Source organism: Chionomys nivalis, chromosome 2, assembly GCF_950005125.1.
Source record: "Chionomys nivalis chromosome 2, mChiNiv1.1, whole genome shotgun sequence".
Taxonomy (NCBI): Eukaryota; Metazoa; Chordata; class Mammalia; order Rodentia; family Cricetidae; genus Chionomys; species Chionomys nivalis.
Genome location: NC_080087.1, coordinates 8,638,582 through 8,656,705, shown reverse-complemented (window position 1 = coordinate 8,656,705; position 18,124 = coordinate 8,638,582). Strand labels below are relative to the sequence as shown.

Below are 18,124 nucleotides of genomic sequence, written 5' to 3'. Positions count from 1 at the left end.
CTCCTTGCACTCGGCTCTCTGAGAAATTTACTGTGTTGCTACTACATGGACCTCGGAGGCAATGGAACATGGACTAACGGAGCCTTCCCGGGCAGCTCTTGTCTCCTAGACGTCTGTTTAGCTCTCTGCTAAGGCCTGTGGGGAAACTGCCTTTTGAGTGCCTTGAGTTGCACCAGCTCTCAACACTTGCCTCTGTGATAGCTCAATTACAACTGTCACCCACCTGGGTCTCATGTTCATAATCAGCTAAGGGTGAAAGTCTGAGCCTCAAACCTTAAGGACATTGTTAGAGCAATGCCTAACAACTATGCAGTTAGAACCTAACAACTATGCAGTATGTTTAGGTCTTGCTTTTTGGATTAGGAATTGGGAAGAGTTTTGAACCCCTGAATATAAAAGGGAAGTGAGTGTATGGGTGTGCATGCACATGCATGTGTGTGTATGTGTGTTTGTGTGTGTGTTTGTCCATGTGCACTATTCCCACAGGCCACACCAGGTCTAATGCTGTTAACTGTCCTATGTAACAGTGTTGCTATGGATGCCTAAATTTTTCTTAGAAAATAACATTGAAAGGTCCTAAAACTACGCATCTGCCTGAGAACTCATTCCCAGATTCCCAGGGCTCACTGGCAGTGAGGGGGTGGGAAGCGCCACATGTAACAGAGGCCACCAGGGGTCTGACACCAGGAAGAAAAGAGTGAGAGGGGAGAGGTCGTCATCTCTGTTGTCACCACAGAGCTTTATGAAGAAAATAATGGGGACAAGTGGCCAGCATGAACCTGGAGTTGTAGTAGAAAAGGAGACAGAAAGGATCAGGAGGCTTTCTGAGAAAGCAACCCACACAGTTCCTGTGACCCAGGCCCATCATCACAGGAAATGCAAAACATGAGACCCACATGTTAGCCAGCTCCAGGGGACCTTGGGGGACTCACAGGTGTGAATGGAGATGGCCCATTCATTCCCAGCTACCCGGAGCCGAATAATCACACAGAAACTATATGAATTACAACAGTTTGACCAATAGCTTAAGTTACACTCCTAGCTAGCTCATATCTTTAATTAACCCATTTCTATTAATCTGTGTATTGCCATGAGGTTGTGGCCTACCAGTAGGTTCTGGCATCTGTCTCCTTCAACAGCTACAAAACATCTCTTTGACTCTGCCTTCTCTCTCTCTCTCTCTCTCTCTCTCTCTCTCTCTCTCTCTCTCAGAGAAATTTGAACATATAGATAGATAGATAGATCTGTTCAAATTTCCCACCTGGATTTACTCTGCTAAGCCATTGGCCAAAACAACTTTTTTTTTATTAACTAATGGTAGTAAAACATATTCACAGTATACAGATGGGAATCCCACATCATCTCCCCTTTTCTTTCTAAATAAAAAGGAAGGTTTTGATTTTAACATAGTAAAATTACATATAACAAAACTGTTATCAAGCAAGAATTACAGTTACTATCTTTAGTCCACTTACATTTAGAAAATTAAGGAAAATACTCTATCATCTATCCTATCTTTGTGAGTCTAAATTTTATATCTAATTTATCCTTTATAATAACTAAGAATATCTATTTATTCTTCGATGCCATCAAAAACCCCAAAAGGATATAATATTGCCTAAGTAAACAGGAAGTGCATTATAAGCAACTCCTAAAACTTTAGAATTGACAGGGACATCTTTCTGTCTGGACAGTCACCCAGAGTTCTTCTGTAATGTTGAGGCATCCGTCTTCAGCCTACAGGCCCCTAGTAGCTGGCAGACTTTTCAGTTGAAGCAGGAAATTTGAAGATCTGTTCTGCCTTGTAATGGCAAAGTTCATCAGTTGCTTTCTTCTGTGTCCTGTGGAATGTCTGGTAGTTTCTTCTGTGGAGCAGGAACCCTGAAGGACCATTCCATCTTTTGGAAAGTTTAGCAGTCACTTTTCTGTGGGTCCTGCATGTCCATTTCATGCAGCATAACATCAAGCACTCCAGACAAGGGCAGCTTTTTACCCAGATGGTTAGCAAATTCCATAAAGAGCCTCTTTGATGCCCATAATCCTCTTGAAGTAGATTGGTGCTGTCAGGATCAGACCTGTCTCACTGCCGAGAAAAGTCTAAATTCTTAAAATATTTTAAATGCCATATTCAGTAGGTCTTTGAAGTGTTGAAGATTATCTATCTAACTGAAATATATCTCTATATAACTAGAAAACCTAACTAATATGACTACAAGTTTGACGATTATAAATGATTAATCTGTATTTCTTATACATTACATTTTAAAAGAGCTGTACAAACATAATACCTTAAATAAGAACAGCAATAAATATATACAGTGAAACAAAATCAACCATAAATTTGTATCAATAGACTAAGATCCATCAATACAAAGTATTCATCTCTATATCACATATACCTTATTTCCATTAACCATTTATAACCAACTCTTTTAAAATGAAAGTAAACATTTATAAACAATCATTTTGGGAATTTGGTCATAGTTTTCTCCAAACCGCTTACTGCTATTTATTGGGCAAAGATTTTAGGGTTTACAGAAACATTTCAGGGGGAAGTTCTTGTTCCATCAAGGAATCCACAGGTTTTTATCTTCTGTAGAAACAAAAACAGAGCCTCTTTTCCAAAGCAACAAATCCTTAGACTCAAGTTTTGAAGTCAAGATACATTTAAAACATATATGTTGGTTTAACTTAGAAGCCTGTACAATGAAATGTCTCTCTGTACTTAGCTCCTACACAATCAAAAGATTCAAAGAAAACACAATCATATACATAATCCAGACTCTCTATTTTTCCATCTTTATGTGGCTATTTTTTTTCTTTATCACTTTTTAATATTTATTATCTTTACTCCTTTAATCTATGTCTGTCTGCTATTTTTAATTACTTTTACTGTCTCTTTAACTGTCTACATGCAGGCAGGTGCATTTTTCTACCTCTGCTCTAGGACAGCTCCAGTCCCAGCTCACGGGCTAAATTGACAGCACTCCCTTCCATCAGTTTAGCGTGATACAGCTCCACTAAGGGAATCTCTGTGGACCACTGAGTTCTTCTGGAGAGACTATTGTGTTCCACTCTTGATCAGTCCAACAGGGTCTGTCTAATCTGCCCCACCGTCCATGCCCTCAGTGTGTACAGAGGGCAGTCTGCATGTTTATTGTTGGGCACTAATAGGTTGACCTTATGCCATCTATACCCTATTATTTTTATTATTTTATATTATTTTTTATTTTCCTCCTCCGTGTATTCTCACCCTCTTCTTTCTCCACCTGCGCAGTAGTTACAGTTGCTCCCCAGGAATTGACCTCCACACTCATTTGGGTGAGGTTGCCATTTCATTTCCAGGTCACTAGCTCCCAAATCTATTTTCCTAAAGCTCCATTTTCTCTCAATCACCAAGTTCATTTCTTCAGCTATTCTTTAGTCACCCCAAGCCCAAATGACTAGAATTGAATTCATGACTCCCTTTCCACACCTCCGCTCCCATTGTGGCCCAGTGTGTGTGAACAGACAGGTCTGTTACCATCCTGAGCACCAGCCCTGTCTTAGATGCTGTTCTCACCACGCCCAGTCAGTCCTCTCGGTCCTGCTGCTGTGGGAAGAAGGTTCTTTCACACTCTCCGTCTGCTGCTCCTGCCTCAAGATCAGGATCCTTCTCATCCCCATCCCAGGCTGATGAATAGGGGCCTCACATGTGAATCCACGTCCCATCCTTGAGTGCATCCTCTAACTGCCACAGAAGCTGAAGTCATCCTCCTGAACACATCCTAACTCACACTCCTCGTTTACAGCACATTGCTTACAGCCATCCCATCTGGCTGCTGGCTTCTTCACTCCCATCTCCTCCTTTCCAACACCCCCACCAAATGGAATCTTGGGCCCCCATAAGTGGCCAGATTTCTCCTCATGTCCTCCGGTCCAGAAGGTTTGCTCAGGGAAGGTCCTAGCATTGCATGCAGTTAGCCAGGTGTCTCCTTCAGGGACATGGTCTCACTGCAGACCGTCTGCCCAGTGGTAGTGACCATGAGACTGCCTGCCCAATCAAGTGTGCATCTCCACCACTGTGGAAGGAGATTGTGAGCGGCATGGCTTTCTGAACTCCGTGTTCCCACTAACACCAAATAAATGTCCACTCTTTAGTATGGTAATAAGCGGAGAATGAGTAAAGGTCCCACGGGGACCACGCCTCTTTCAAAGACCACTTATAATACTTGTCTATTGTAAGTGTCACTTTGCTGCTATGTTGTGACTGTGAGCATTTATATGGTAATATTTCCTAAATAAAGCCATGTGCTCTGCGCAGACAGAGTCCCCAAGCATAGTTGTTCCTTTCCTATCTCGTCAGGGAGACAGGGAGCTTTTCTGGGCATAGAAAACACTCTCCTAAGTAGTTGTCTGAGGCTGAATATAGTGGGCATTTACCAAATGTATGGTCTCTGTTAAAGTAATTTAATCCTGCATAAATTGCTTTGATGACAATTCAGAACCCAATCCTATCCCTCATCAAAATGATTTATTACTATCTCTAACACAAAGAATATATAGTTAGGCCCTAAAACTACAGAGCAGAAGCCAAGGTCCGACGTCTTTCTAACACTGCTTTCCTCTACTGAGTCAGACCAAGGCTCCTCCCTTGGGAAGCTGCAGTCACAGCAAGGGGAGGGGTGGCCTGTGTGTGTGACGGCCCATGCTTCTAGAAGGCAGCCTGGCCCTTTCCTGTACGTTGTCTTTCTCAGACCTTGCCTAGCGCCATTTCAGTCCATGACCTGCACTAGATTTCCCTCAGTATCTGCAGCTGCCATTCAGCTGAGTCTGGCTTTGCCCATGTGTTGTTCTTATGTTGTGTCCGAGACCTGAAATAGAGCCGCGGTGGTCCGTCCAGGTGTCACTCCCTTGTGGGGGATGCATGCTTTAGTGAAAGTGTGCCTAGGAGCTCTCGGGGCTGTTCCTCTGCAGATATGGACTTTGGACAATTAAGGAATAAAAGCTGAAACCTGAAAAAAAATCTCTGATATGATAACCTGTCTTTTCTTTTTTCAATTTTTTTTTAAATTATATTTTATGAGCATGAAAGTTTGCTTGTGTGCGTGTGAGTGTGCGTGTGTGTGTGTGTGTGTGTGTGTGTGTGTATTATGTGAAGCCAGAAAAGGCATCAGGGCCCCTGGAACCAGAGTTACAAACAGTTGTGAGTTACCATGTAGGTGCTGGGAACCAAGCCAAGTCCTTGCAGAAGGAGTGTGTGCTTTAATCAATGAGCCGTCCTTCTAGCCCCACTTCTCTCGTTTGAGACCACGTCACATACAACTCCTGCTGGTCTGGAACTCACAGAACTCTGCCTGCCTCTGTCTCCCGAGCCCTGAGATTAAAGGCGTGTGAGACCATGCCGATTCGACCCTTCAGTGTGGTCTCCTCTGAAAAAGCAGAGTTAGCCACTTTGTTGACCTAACAAAACATCCATTTTGACTGAAAAAAAGGTCAAAGATAGTTTAAGAAATCAATGGCATGGTAACTTCAGAAAACATTTTGCCAAAGCCAATTCAAGTGGAGATTTATAACTTACATACAAAGCTCCTTTGCGTGGCCAAAGGACGTGCCACCTTGAGCCACAAGCCCCACGGCTAACCTGATTCTGCTGAAGAGAAACCAGGCCCTCGATGGGCAAATGACACCAGGTGTGCTGCCTAGCGCGGGCTCGGGCAGCGTGGTGCTGCCCGTTTGTTTCCAGTCTTTTAAGTTACCACCCCTTATAGAGCAGTAGAAAACTCAGAATGCTCTCTGGTCAATGATTGGGCTATTACCTGATGTAGGGAAGAACAGAATGAACTAAGGGCTCCATGACCTGCTCATCTGCTCCTTGTAGCCAATGGACTCTCAGAGCATGGAATGGTGGCCTTGCCCATGTTCCCATGCACATAAAATGGCTCCATGTTCTACTTCACTTCCCTTAAGGAAATTTGACACAGTGGTCCCCCAGTAAGCAGCCTCCATTTGTGATTTGGGGGAGGGGGAGAGGTACAACGGAGTTCTGTGAAAGTTTGTTTGCAGGCAGCCACCAAGCCTTCAGCATCAGCAGTCAGCTGCTCCTGGTGCCATGAGCCCAGCGGCCGTGACGGACAAAGCTGGCATTCACTGGCCCCGTTTATGTAAATGCTGAGGCCTGGTCACCTCAGGACAAGCTGCTTATGGTGTCTTGGTTCGTGCTTGCACCGTCAGGATCCTGGGTGGACTATCGCTTCTTTTTGTAGGTTTGATCTGGTAACTGCCCAAGTACAAACCTTTGTTAAGCAGAAGTAACAGAACCCCAAAATAAGAACTGTTCTTCCAAGGAGACAAGAGGGTCATCTTCTAAGGAAGGTCTTAACGGTACAGCTGGAGCTAGACCCCTTGTGTTGCTTTTCCCATTCCAATAATTGGTGAGAGGTGTTGACTGCCCTCCTAACAGAACGTTCTTAGTTACAAGCCGTACACAATAACTCAGGTAGCTACTAAGGACATCTGGTCTCTGGAGGAAGTTAGTGAGGGAGGGAGTGACCTGGCTGGCAGCAGAGAGTCCAGTTAGATGCTAGGGACAGACAGACCCTGCAGGAGGGGAGGCTAAGGCTCTGGAGTCCCCTGCTCAGGCCCCTGTGGAACTTATCTGAAGGCCTTCCCAGACACCCCCCTCCCCTTCAGCCTGGGACCTAGAATTCTCACAGAACACAGGGTCGTCTTTAGAGCAGCCAAGACTGACTCCTCTCTTTCTTTGGATTATCATCATTGCTCAGAAAGATTTGTAAGACACTGGCAAGAGTAAGAGCAAAGGAACCTCAGGAAAGTCTGCTCTCTGGTCAAGAGCCAGGATGGGGCAGAGGTGACGCTGTGTTCCCAGTCACAAGTTTCCTCGATCCCCTGAGAGACAGAGCCACAAATGACTCAATCTCCCTTCTGTGGCTACTTCCATCTGGCTTTGACTGTCACCACTCCCGATGGCACCAGCAGCTCCACCTGACTCTGGAGTACATGGCTGTTCACAGACAAACTGCTTGTCTCTCAAAAGCAGCCCAACCAGGAAACCCCTTGCCGAGCAGGTCTGAGCTCACGCTGTTACTTACATACTGTTATTTCAGTGACTTGGAGAAAATGCGGCTGAGATGAAGTTTAAGAAAGAATTGTAATGAACTCTTAGTAAAAGATAATGATGAAATAGACAAATATCATTTCCTCAGCTCCTCCAGACCAAGTCCTCCAAGCTTAGGAGAGAAAGGAACAAATCACTGTCCTGCATTTCCAGCAGCCTGTGGCTTTCCCAGCCTTCAAATCAAGTTCCGTGAGAAAGTCATTCCTCGGGGTCTAAGTCTTGGTGCCATCTGACCCCCGCCTTCTCTGATGCCCACAGTCTGCGCATCCACAGCCATTCCCCCCCCCTCTGGTACCCGTGTGGAACTACTGCACTCTGTACTTCCCCTGATGTCGACCGGTCTCTGTGACCTTGGGGTCCCCTCTCAGGTCTTTAGAAGTTCCCTCCAACTGTAGGGTTTCATGGGCCAGTTTTCAGCCCAAAGAGCCTCTCGTTGTAGCTTTTCCTGTGTCCGCCTCTCGTCTTAGATGGGCACTTTGGACATCATCCAGTCTAGGTTATCTGTGGTCACTCCATGCAGCCATTTGTTCTGACTCTGCCCATTGAAACGCTACCTTCTCCTCCGCTCTCATCATCACCCACAAACTCCCTCTGCTTTAGAACTGTCCAGAATTTTCTGACACATTTGCACCCATTTCTTTCTAACTTGGCAGAAGTCTGTCTTAGGGCACATCTTCCTTACTGCCCAGGTGGTACACCACACACGATAAGCGTCCTGAAGACTATCTTACCCCTTCTGTCTCTCTAAACCCTTCCGAGTCATCACTGTCTTCAGCGGACACGTCCTGGGGAGTTGCTGAGTTGACTCTAATTAATTCTGCTTTTAACAGAATCTGGCAAAGGATGTCACAAGCTTGCTTTTATAACCAAAGAAAGCACGGTCGTGCAGCTGCCCTGAGTCTCTGCGATCTGCAGCAGGGGGACATAAAATAGGGAGAATCCTCAAAAGCCAGCTGACTGCTGGTCAAACCAGGTGCAAGTTGGGAAAAATTCTATAGTGAATGAGGGAAGACAAGAAGCCCAGTGGGAAGGACAGCCGCGTTCTCGCAGGGGCGCCATTGCGCATTATCTTCAGAGAGAATAACAGGACCGTTTCAGCCCCCTTGTTGGCTGATTTCTGTGTTCTTCCTACAGATACTTCCAGAAAAAGGCCTATTGTTCGCACCCCTCCGAGCTGACACAGTGCCATTGTTTAGAAGCCTAATCACAGGGCACATAGCTAGATCTGTGGGCTCAGGGACGGCCCGCCTCCCCTCTCCGCCTCCCCTCTGCAGCCGCGACAGCCAATACTGTGTCCTTTAGCACAACTCTTTTGTCAAACATTTGAGGAATTTTCCCCCACCAGACAAGTCTGTAGTTTGTTATCAACAATAAGAATGCTGTTGCCTTGCTTTTAAGCATTTAAACTTTAGGATGTATATCTCAATCGAGCGTGAACTGAAGTGCTTACTGCATTTTAGATGCAAGGATTTTTTATAAAATGCACGGCTAAAGTCCTCAAGCGGGCCTGCGTTTTGGCCCCATGACCATGTGTTTTGTTTGATGTGTTTGCATTTCTGAGGGAGGGCAGCTGTCCCTCCAGCCTCACAGGCTGTTGTGGGGGTGCCTGTCAGGTTTAGAGAGGTACAGACACCTGTGAAGCTGTCTGTCACAGCACAGAAAAGATCAAGCACTCTCCAATCCCAGAGAGCCCCATTTTTACTGGTGTCCGAGACTTTTTCCTAGCCTTTATCTCATAAGCTTGATCCCAAAGCCTATGAGAAGTAAAAGCCTTTAAAGAAACAATAAATACAACACTTTCCTGGTTTAAAAATGACAATATGTTGCCTGATACAAACATTTGAAGCCTTTAACTTAAATGAATATTTATAGCAAAGAAATAAAATAAATCCTTAGCACATTGGCATATAACTTCAGGGCAATCTTAAAGGACCCACATTTTTAAGTTGCTGATGAAGTCTACAGAGTTTTAATGTGACTCTTTATGTTTCTTATGAATACAAATTATGCGATCTGCAGTTTGTGCACTGATCATTCCCCTGAAGCTTGTCTTTGACTGGGGATGGAAGCGGGTGCCAGTCTTTCACATGTCGAAAGGAAAATAAAAAATAAATTAAAAAAAAAAACACTTTGGTTTTCCCTTGAATGTGTTCTGATGTGCTGGCTTAACCTTCTGGGGCAACAGAGGGAAAGAGTTAGAGGTCGAGGTGGTCCTCTATGGTGGCTCAGGTTGGACTGCTAGGAGCCCCCTGTGCAGTGTGAAGCCCTCCACTGGCAAGACAACGCTCCCTAGACTCTGTGAGACAGGAGGGCCAGACGGGAGCAGCCTCCTGAGGCCTCCTGGAAGCTGAAATGCTCAGTACCGGAACGGGCGAAGGAGCAGTATAGTTAGCTGTTTTGATATTTTGCTCTTTGACTCTTTTGTGGGGCCTGCCACCCAACTCCCAAATAAATACACACAGAGAAGTATTCTTACTTATGAATATCCAGCCTTCACTTGGCTTATTTCTAGCTAGATTTTCTTAAATTATTCCATCTACCTTTTGCCTCTGGGCTTTTACCTTTCTCTATTTCTGTATACCTTTTCTTCTTATTTCATGTCAGGATGTATGGCTGGGTGGCTGGCCCCTCTCTTTCTCCCTTGGCTCCTTGTCTTCTTCCTAGATTTTTCCTCCTATTTATCCTCTTTGCCTGCCAGCCCCGCCTACCCTTTCTCCTGCCTTGCTATTGGCCGTTCAGCTCTTAATCAGACCAATCAGGTATTTTAGACGGGCAAAGTAACACAGCTTCACAGAGTTTAACAAAAGCAACATATCTTTGCATCGTTAAACAAATGTTCCACAGCATAAACAAATGTAACACACCTTAAAATAGTATCTGACAACAGGACAGTGACCTTGAAGGATCTAACTCAGAACCAGAGACGAAAGCAGCCTCCTAAGGGCCCTAAACTGGACCACTAATGGGATGAGCACCTGCTGGTCTGTTTCAGCTCAATGACTTCTCCTCCAAATGGCTTTTAAAGTCTGCATATTTCAAATTCAAATTTATACCTGCACAGTGTATTTTGAAAGTATTCCTATAATCACTTCAAGCAAAATCACATTTTAACTATAGTATATATTTTAAACTTTTTGAGGAAAGAGAAAGAGACTCTTTGTGATCCATGTTGAATGTATTACGTTCATCTAACTATTAATATGAATCAGACTGGACAACCTACGAAGTCATCTGTGATAGAAAATCCATGTCTGCCCACAGGTTTCCTTGACGTTCATGGACCGCCGTTGTTTGGGGAGGAGGAGATGCCCACAACGGTCCCATCACCCTTGAAATCCCAACTACAGTTGTCTCCTGACCCCTTTCTTTCTTCCCTTGCCTCTGCCCTCCCTTGTTCTTTTCTGCTCCTCCACCTTCTCCTTCTCCCTCTTCTTTTCCTTCCTGTAGCCTTCTGCCTGATTCTTTGTTTCCGTACCTGTCTTTCCCATGCTGGATGCTCAAGGTCACCCCACTACCCTGGTGCAGCAGGACATCCACTGCTGGATGAGCTGGGTGAGGCCCAGGTTACAGCGGCTGGCAGGCACGGTGGCATGCCTGGACTTCGTGGGCAGCTGTTACTTTCTTAGGCTGGGGTTGCTTCATGCAATCCCAAAACTCTTAGGAAGACCTCAGTGTCCAAGTATTTAAGTTACTAAAATCAGCCTGGGAGGTTAGAATGTACTGGCGCATCGGCCAGTGAGACTTGGGCTGGGATTCAAGAGGCCTCGCTTTACTTTCTCTGTCCTTGTTAGCCCCTCTGCTCCCTCTCCCTCCCTCTCACCTCCTCTGTCTCTCCCTGCCTTTTGGACACACCCATCTTGGTTGTCAGTGTGCTATGCAGGCCTGGACTTGGAGTTGCCTTCCAGAGGGGTCCACTTCCCTTGACCTTCAGCCCTCATGTGATTGAATGAGGCTGTGTTGTCAGAGGAACAGTGGAAGGGTTCACCTTGATCTTCATACACAGAACCAGCATTTGGGATTTGCTCCTCGGCTCAACCATGAATAGATAGCCAGGACTGCCGTTTTCATTGTTCCCCTGCATTATAATTAAGTACTAATTGTGTTATTATTCGTTTCCTTTATAATTCTTCAAATCCCAATCTAATCTTGAAGTGATTGAACCCAGTGGGATTGAGCACCAAAGAAGAAGCAATCCTGCGGTGGCAGGGCTGCCCTGGCCACACTTCTGAGATGCTCTCTTGGGGTTGGTTCTATTTATATCATACAGTTGGCCATGAAGTCTGTTAATGCAAGTGTCCAATGAGAAAGAGCCCTAGGCAGCCACCCTTCTGCCCTTTCCACGTGACCTTGGAACTCAGTGCCACATAGTGTGTGTAACTCACTTACTTATCCCCTTTTCCCCAGAAGCGCACTTTAGAGCTTTATATGTTGTAAAATAGGCAAGCAGCACCCGCAGTGCCCAGAGCCTCTCTGGCCAGGGCACTGTGCTGATGCAGGGGGGTGGCTCTCCGCTTTACCCACACCTTCCCAAGCTTGTACAGAGGCTCTGGTCCTGCAGACACAAGCTCCTGCTCACCGCCTAAAGGGAGCCTGTCTGTCCCTGCTCCAACTCCAACGCTTCTTTACTGGAGAAACGGGAGGCTGGTCTGAGGCAATCCAATCTTTCTCCTTCCGGACTTCTCCCTCCTCAGAGCCTCCTGTGGGCTTCTGAGCTCTCCATCCTATATTGGCTTCCAGGACATCCCTTGCAGCTCAGCCACCCCACCCCACCCCCATCACACCTACCTTCTCTCCACTCACACTCTCTGTGTGAGGGATCACAGGTTCAAAAGGCTTCTGCGTTTGGTTCCTCTGTAGACCCTGTCTCCCTAATCTCTGGCCAGATGTCTTCCTGGGCTTGTCCTGAGACTATGTAAGAAGCACGTGTCCAGCCTCAAAACTGTTTTCCTCACACAGGCGATATGAGGTTTGAAGGGAAGTGTCACTTCATAGCGAGTTGGCGAGCCAGGCAGGACTGTTCCTGAGCTTCTTCGCTACCACATCAGTAGCTGCCTTTGCTTGGTCCACCAGGGCCTAAATCCCATGGTGACCTTTCTCGCTTCCATCCCCTCTCCCCAGCCCTAATCTGCTCCAAGGCCTCTCACTGGAGTTTCACAGTATAGCGCAACACTTGGTGAGATGCTGCCCTGAGTCTCGAGAGTGTAAAAGGGGACTAAAGCCTCACGCAGTGGCGTTTGGGGTGACATTAGGTAACACAATCTAAATCAACACGTAAGGAAACAAGACACAACATGCCTGATTCTCAGTAATGGCTCTCTGAACGTTTGCCTGGTGCTCCTAATGCACCCACTGACACAGTGATGGTTTCATGGAAGGTGATGCAGTCATCTCCAGTCATATCAGGGACACGAGCCTAGAAACAGACATGGACACACTCACCTGTCCTATCATAGGCTGGGATGAACAGACATTCAAAGGTCAGACAAAGGTGGGCGTGGCCGTACAAGAGTGTCCTCTACACGAGGATGGGGAGTTCAAGGTCATCATGAGCTGCAAAGGAAGTTCAGGGCCAGCCTGAGCTACGTGACACCCTGTCTTTAAAACAATAGAAAGATTAGCAGCCAAGAAAAGAAACTGAAGGGAAATTTCTCTAGATCATTTCTTTTTCTCTAGAAAAAATATTCATCCAATTAGTAGATTTTTGATCTTCTATGGTCAGAAAATTCCCTTCAGATGCAGTTGCAACTGACTTTCCATTGGAATAATCAGTTTCCAGCTTTGTGGACCCTTTCGGTGTTCAGTTGTTGCCAGAGCATAAATCTAATTTGAAAGCACCTTTAATTATAAAAGAGGCAGGAGGAACTACCATGTGTAAATGCTTCATTCCAGAAGCTTGTCATTGAAGCAGACCTCTACGCGCCCCGGCCCGGCCCTTCTCAGCTCTTGCTTTACATTGGCTCTATTTACCTCCCCTTTCCAGGCACCTGGCAAGAGAACCACTCTAAGCGAGGGTCGCCTTACCTTCCACATGCCACGACAAGGGGGAAATTCGAAGAGCAGCTTCCTGGCCCACACCAGAGGCACAAAGCAAAAAATGCAAAGTGGGGTTCACACAACACCTGCAGGCTCCCCGCAAGGTAGTGCTGGAAGATTGTCATGGCCTTGCTGCCACTCCTTCCAGGACAGTTGCCAGCTCCCTGCTGATGCGGCCATGTCCTTGGCAAATTTGGAGTTAATACGTAACTTTTATTCAATAATATACTCTCCCTTTAAAATTTCAGATTTTTAGTATATTTCACATCGCCTGTTTTGATTGTGAGAAATGGTGTTTTGATGCTATAATGGGTAGAGGTAACTCAGTGAGCAAGACATTTGTCATTTGTTGAGATCAACAGCAAGCAACTCTTGATTGTATGAATCCCGCTGGCTTCCTCTCCATGGTACATGGCAGACAGTAAGCGTTGTTCCAGGCTCGGCGTGTTTTTGCACGGTTTAGCTCTAATGCTCACAGGTGTATGTGGTCAATGGTTTATGGTCCTCACTATGCAGATCACAAAAGTAGGGCCCAGAGATGTCAACTGCATTTCCCAAAATCACACGGTGGGGACTGATAGCAACCAGGGTCTGCACAACTCAGTGTGGTACTGTGTGGACAGCGTCATGTCGCCCTGCTCAGCAGCAACTGGCCCTGTGTCTGGTCACAGCAAACGTGTGGCTACCCTTAAGGGAAGGAATAATCAAACACCAGTGGTGTTAGATGAGCCACAGAACCTTTGATGTGATGATGAAGACAGGCAAGCTGCTTCCTGCACTCAGTAACCTAAGTATGATCCTTGTAGCTCAGAGATCCAACCCAGTGTCTCCAGAGACCAGAAGTGAGACACTGGCCTGCTCCAAGGATGTGTCAGCGTGGATAAAATGAAAAGCATACTTTCCACCCACTCCCTAGTAGAGACACAGAGACACAGGCACCACACACTGGCAGAAAATAGCAGATCCGACATTCTAATCTAACCGCGTAACTCAAAGGCCTTGATTGTCAGGCTCAGCCTATCTTGGCTAGCGCCTCATGGGAGAGGGAATAGAGAATGTGACCTTGCTGCCACGTCACTGTGGAGGAGTCCACAGTTCTCTCTCTTCCACCTCTGCTAGTCACTGATTTCCTGACAGTACGTGGTAACTCTACCCTGTGGTATGCGGGAGTGTGGATGAAGATGAGGACATAAGTGTCCACAGTCACACATGCTTCTGTGAGCATACTCAGGAAGAGGTAGTCTGTATCTGTGATACTGTGCTCAGCAATGTCTGGAACAATCTAAACATCGTCAAGAGCCTCCACAGCACCCCTGTGTCTCTGCAAGACTTGCCTAAGCACACAAATCATCACAGAGTAGGAAGTGGAGTGTTCCTTTTTTGTTTGTAAATGCAGTCATAGGCACAACACTTGGGAAGGTGAAATATGAGGAACTCCCAATGAGACTGACAGCTGGGACCTCTTCAGCTCATCTTTATCTGCTGTCAGTTCTGAGTCCCCGCACATTTTGTATTTAAATTGTTTGTTTTAGGATTCAGAAGTACCACAAAAGTTTTATCCATGTTTGGAAAAGTGAAAACCCTGGGCCTTTTAGTTCCCTGGAGTCTGTATCACAAAACTCACAAACAGCGATGGTAGTGCTTCCTCAGATGACCCCCCCACACACACACACGCATGTGTACAAGCCGGCACATGTATGCGTGCACACACCTGTCCCTGTGTCTGTAGATTCTGTGATCTCCATTTGTGTGGCCCCACGCTAAGGCAAGCAGTCCTGACCTTGGACTCTATGCCAAGGGTCCGACCATGCACCATGTCACATACCTCTCAGTTCTCACATACTTTCCGAACAACACAGCTAGGAGTGGAAGAGGGAAGGGTAGGATTTCAGGAGCAGCGTCCCAGACGCACCGACAGAACTGCATGCTGCCTCCCCCAGGGCGGTGAGGACACTGGCAGTGACTGATGAAGCGGAGTTTACTGAAAACACTCACGGCATTTACCCTCCTGCGGAGCCTGGTTGGAGTGTCTCTAATCGAGTCACAAGCTGTCCCAGTTCACTTGAGACTGAAGTTTTCCCCAGAACACAGGAGTTACAGTTCTAATCTGGGATGACTAGTCACCCTACTCTTGCCTGTCCCTGAGCTGGGATGATGGGGAATTCACTGTTCCCAGAGCTTGAAGATGAAACTAAGCTTCAGGGGCTCCTGACCTGTGAGTTCCTGCTTCCCTTCTTACTCCTGATCCCATGCCCAGGGTTTCCTGTTCCATGTAGTTTGAGTTTTTCGTATGTGACTTTGTTACTTCGGACATTCCCTTAAGTAGAGCTATCAGAAGGAAGGAGAAAGACAAAACACATGGGGAACTATTTCAGAGCTGGATGGAAAAGCCAGTGCTGTAACAGCATGGGAGGGTGGGACGCTAAGTTACAGAAAGGGCTTGCCACAAACCCCTTTCCTTTTCATTCCGGACATACATTCAGTCTATGTTGGTTTTTAGCATCATGTAAGTCTTCTAAAGGACCAGGATGACCAGAATCTACATCTGCTCACACACGCATGCCATACTGCGTGATGCTATGCATTTGTGCCCATTTCCTTAAGACGCCAGGCAGTAGAGAGTTAAGGGTCCGCCTGAGGTCCCCTCACTCTTATGGGGAGCTGTCTGTCCAGGAACCCAGCTTTTTGAGGCTCTTCTCTCACTGGATGAGAGGTGGGGATAGGAAAAGAGCTCTCCTCTCCCACTGCTTTCTCACCTCCCTCCTGGCCCCGCTGTAACAGCCGCTCCTGTTCAGGGCAGCGGCAAGGACCTCTGTGCCCCTGTGTCGCGGAAGACCAGTAACTGGGACAATGGGTTTCACACATAAGCAGGATCACCACAGAGGCCAGGTGGACCCAGAGGTCCCTCGTAGCCCAGATGGGTCTTGTTATATGGGGAATCCAGAGGAAGGCGGAGTTAGAGTGGTGGGCAAAGGGCGAAACATCTCCCGCAGAGGCACGTCACTTGGGTGGGTCCGAGGAAAGCAGAAGAAGAAGGGCGAGGGAAGAGAAGGGCAGGAATGTCTCCACTGAGGGCAAAGCCAGGACAGGAGATGAAAGAGGCAGCAAGGAGGTGGGGAGGGGAGCAGTGGCTCGCTCTCCCATTGGGTGAGAGGGAAACTGAAGTGACCCAGAGCAGGATGCAGAGAGAAGTCCCAGACACTGAGTGGTCCCTGGTCCCTCCCAGCCCTGGTGCCCTGCCATTCTAACCGTCACTGCTGTTACATGTATAGATACATAAATATGCACATACATATATATGTATGTGTATGATAGATTGAGGGTTTTCTCCCCGTGTTTGCCCATATGCTGTCAGCAAACAGCAATAGAACAGGTTACCTAAGTTGCCAGATTTCCAGGATTCTCCCTCCCCGGAGTTCAAAGAGGAGTAGTTGTAATGACGCTTTTCATACTGAGATGAGAAATGGGGAGGTAAGCCGACCCAGAGAGGCCTCCAGCAAATACATCTTGAATTTATATCTTGCCGGCAATTTACCTAAGCAATCCATACCACAAAATGAAATAGCATATTTGCATCGTCTCTAAAATCTCGTGCATACAAGGAAAAGGCCAGAGTGTCTGGGCTTCAATGAGTCTGTCACTCAAAGTGGCAAACAAAGAGAATGGGGTGCGCAGTTAGGAGACCTGGACACCGAAGAAGACCATGAGCACCCAGTCTGCTGCCCTGTTGTGGGGGAGTCGCTAAGGCGGAGCTCTGCTGAGGCAGCCCTGGGGCTCTGTGGGAGGCCAGGATTTCTGCTGCAATAGCTGGTGGAGGGATGGCCATCCCATGGCTGCTCCTCCCTACCTCTGCCCCTTGTGCCATGAGACGTCAACGGCTGCTTACACAAAAGACATTTTGCTTAAACAATTAGAGAGGAAGGAAGCACCCTCTGTGCGTGAAGAGCATCAATCCTGAAGATTTATTTGATGAGAGAAGAAAGTTGGTCTGCCCCGGGTGCCAGGCTGATGGTGTTTCTCTTAGCTCAGGAGCTGCAGAACAACTGTCTCAGCATTGCCTCATGCGCGCAAGCGCCCAAAGGGAGAGGAGAATTCGACTCCTCCCCAGTCCAGAGGACAGTACCAGCAAGTTGTAGGCTTATTAAAAAACACGGTGTCACCAGCTCACAAGGAAGGGCCGCGGGCAGTGTCACAGTGCCACTCCTGTCCTGTGGCTTCAGAAGACTAATTGCTTTTAAAAGGAGAAGTTACCTGCCATCCAGGTTCCGCATGTACGCGTACCTCCCAACAAAGGTTACAGCAAATGATTTGCTGCGCATTTTACACGGTGTTCCACAAACGGTGTTGGGATGCCACTGTTCACAACGTTTCAGGCCTGAGGGAGGTGCGATCCAGTTTTAATTAGTCTCCTGTAAGGTGGAACTAGACAGTGCACGCAGGCTGGCAGAAATAGCGTCTGTTTTCATGGGAAGTCGTGGTTTCTAAGAAAATCATAATTTACTCTGAAATGAAACAAAAAAAAAAAAAACATGAAGCTTTTGTTTCTTCAACTTGAGACCTCTAAAAGCCTGTGAGTTTCTTACCCCCAAAGGGATAAATGCCTGTCACTTCCCTCAACAGTACAGACAGGAGTGTTTGCAGACATGGGCAAAGGGTGCGAAATGGACTTGGGGACATTAGCACGGCCCCCAAGGATCACTTGCCTCCCAGAGGCTCCTTGTAGTTTCATAGATAGCAGGGAGGACTGGGGTCCCTTTCCTATATGAATTTGAATCCACTGTTGTCATCGTTATGTTCAGTCTTCAAGACCATGTGCCGGCACAGAACCTCCCGTTTCTGCTCTGTTGGTATTTCCTATGTGTGCATATTTTAATCCTGCCTCCCCTAAAAGGCCAGAAACACCCAGAGCTGAGGAAAGGGAAACCCCACAGCACTGGCTGGGAGAAGACGCTAGTGATTACTTTCCCTCCTTCC

The 18,124-nt window shown here is 46.8% G+C and overlaps 1 protein-coding gene across 1 annotated transcript in view; it reads left to right on the top strand.

The window, feature by feature from the left end:
* Pacrg (parkin coregulated) overlaps positions 1–18,124 on the top strand; it is a 452,266-nt gene that overhangs the window by 361,846 nt on the left and 72,296 nt on the right. The window lies entirely within an intron of this gene.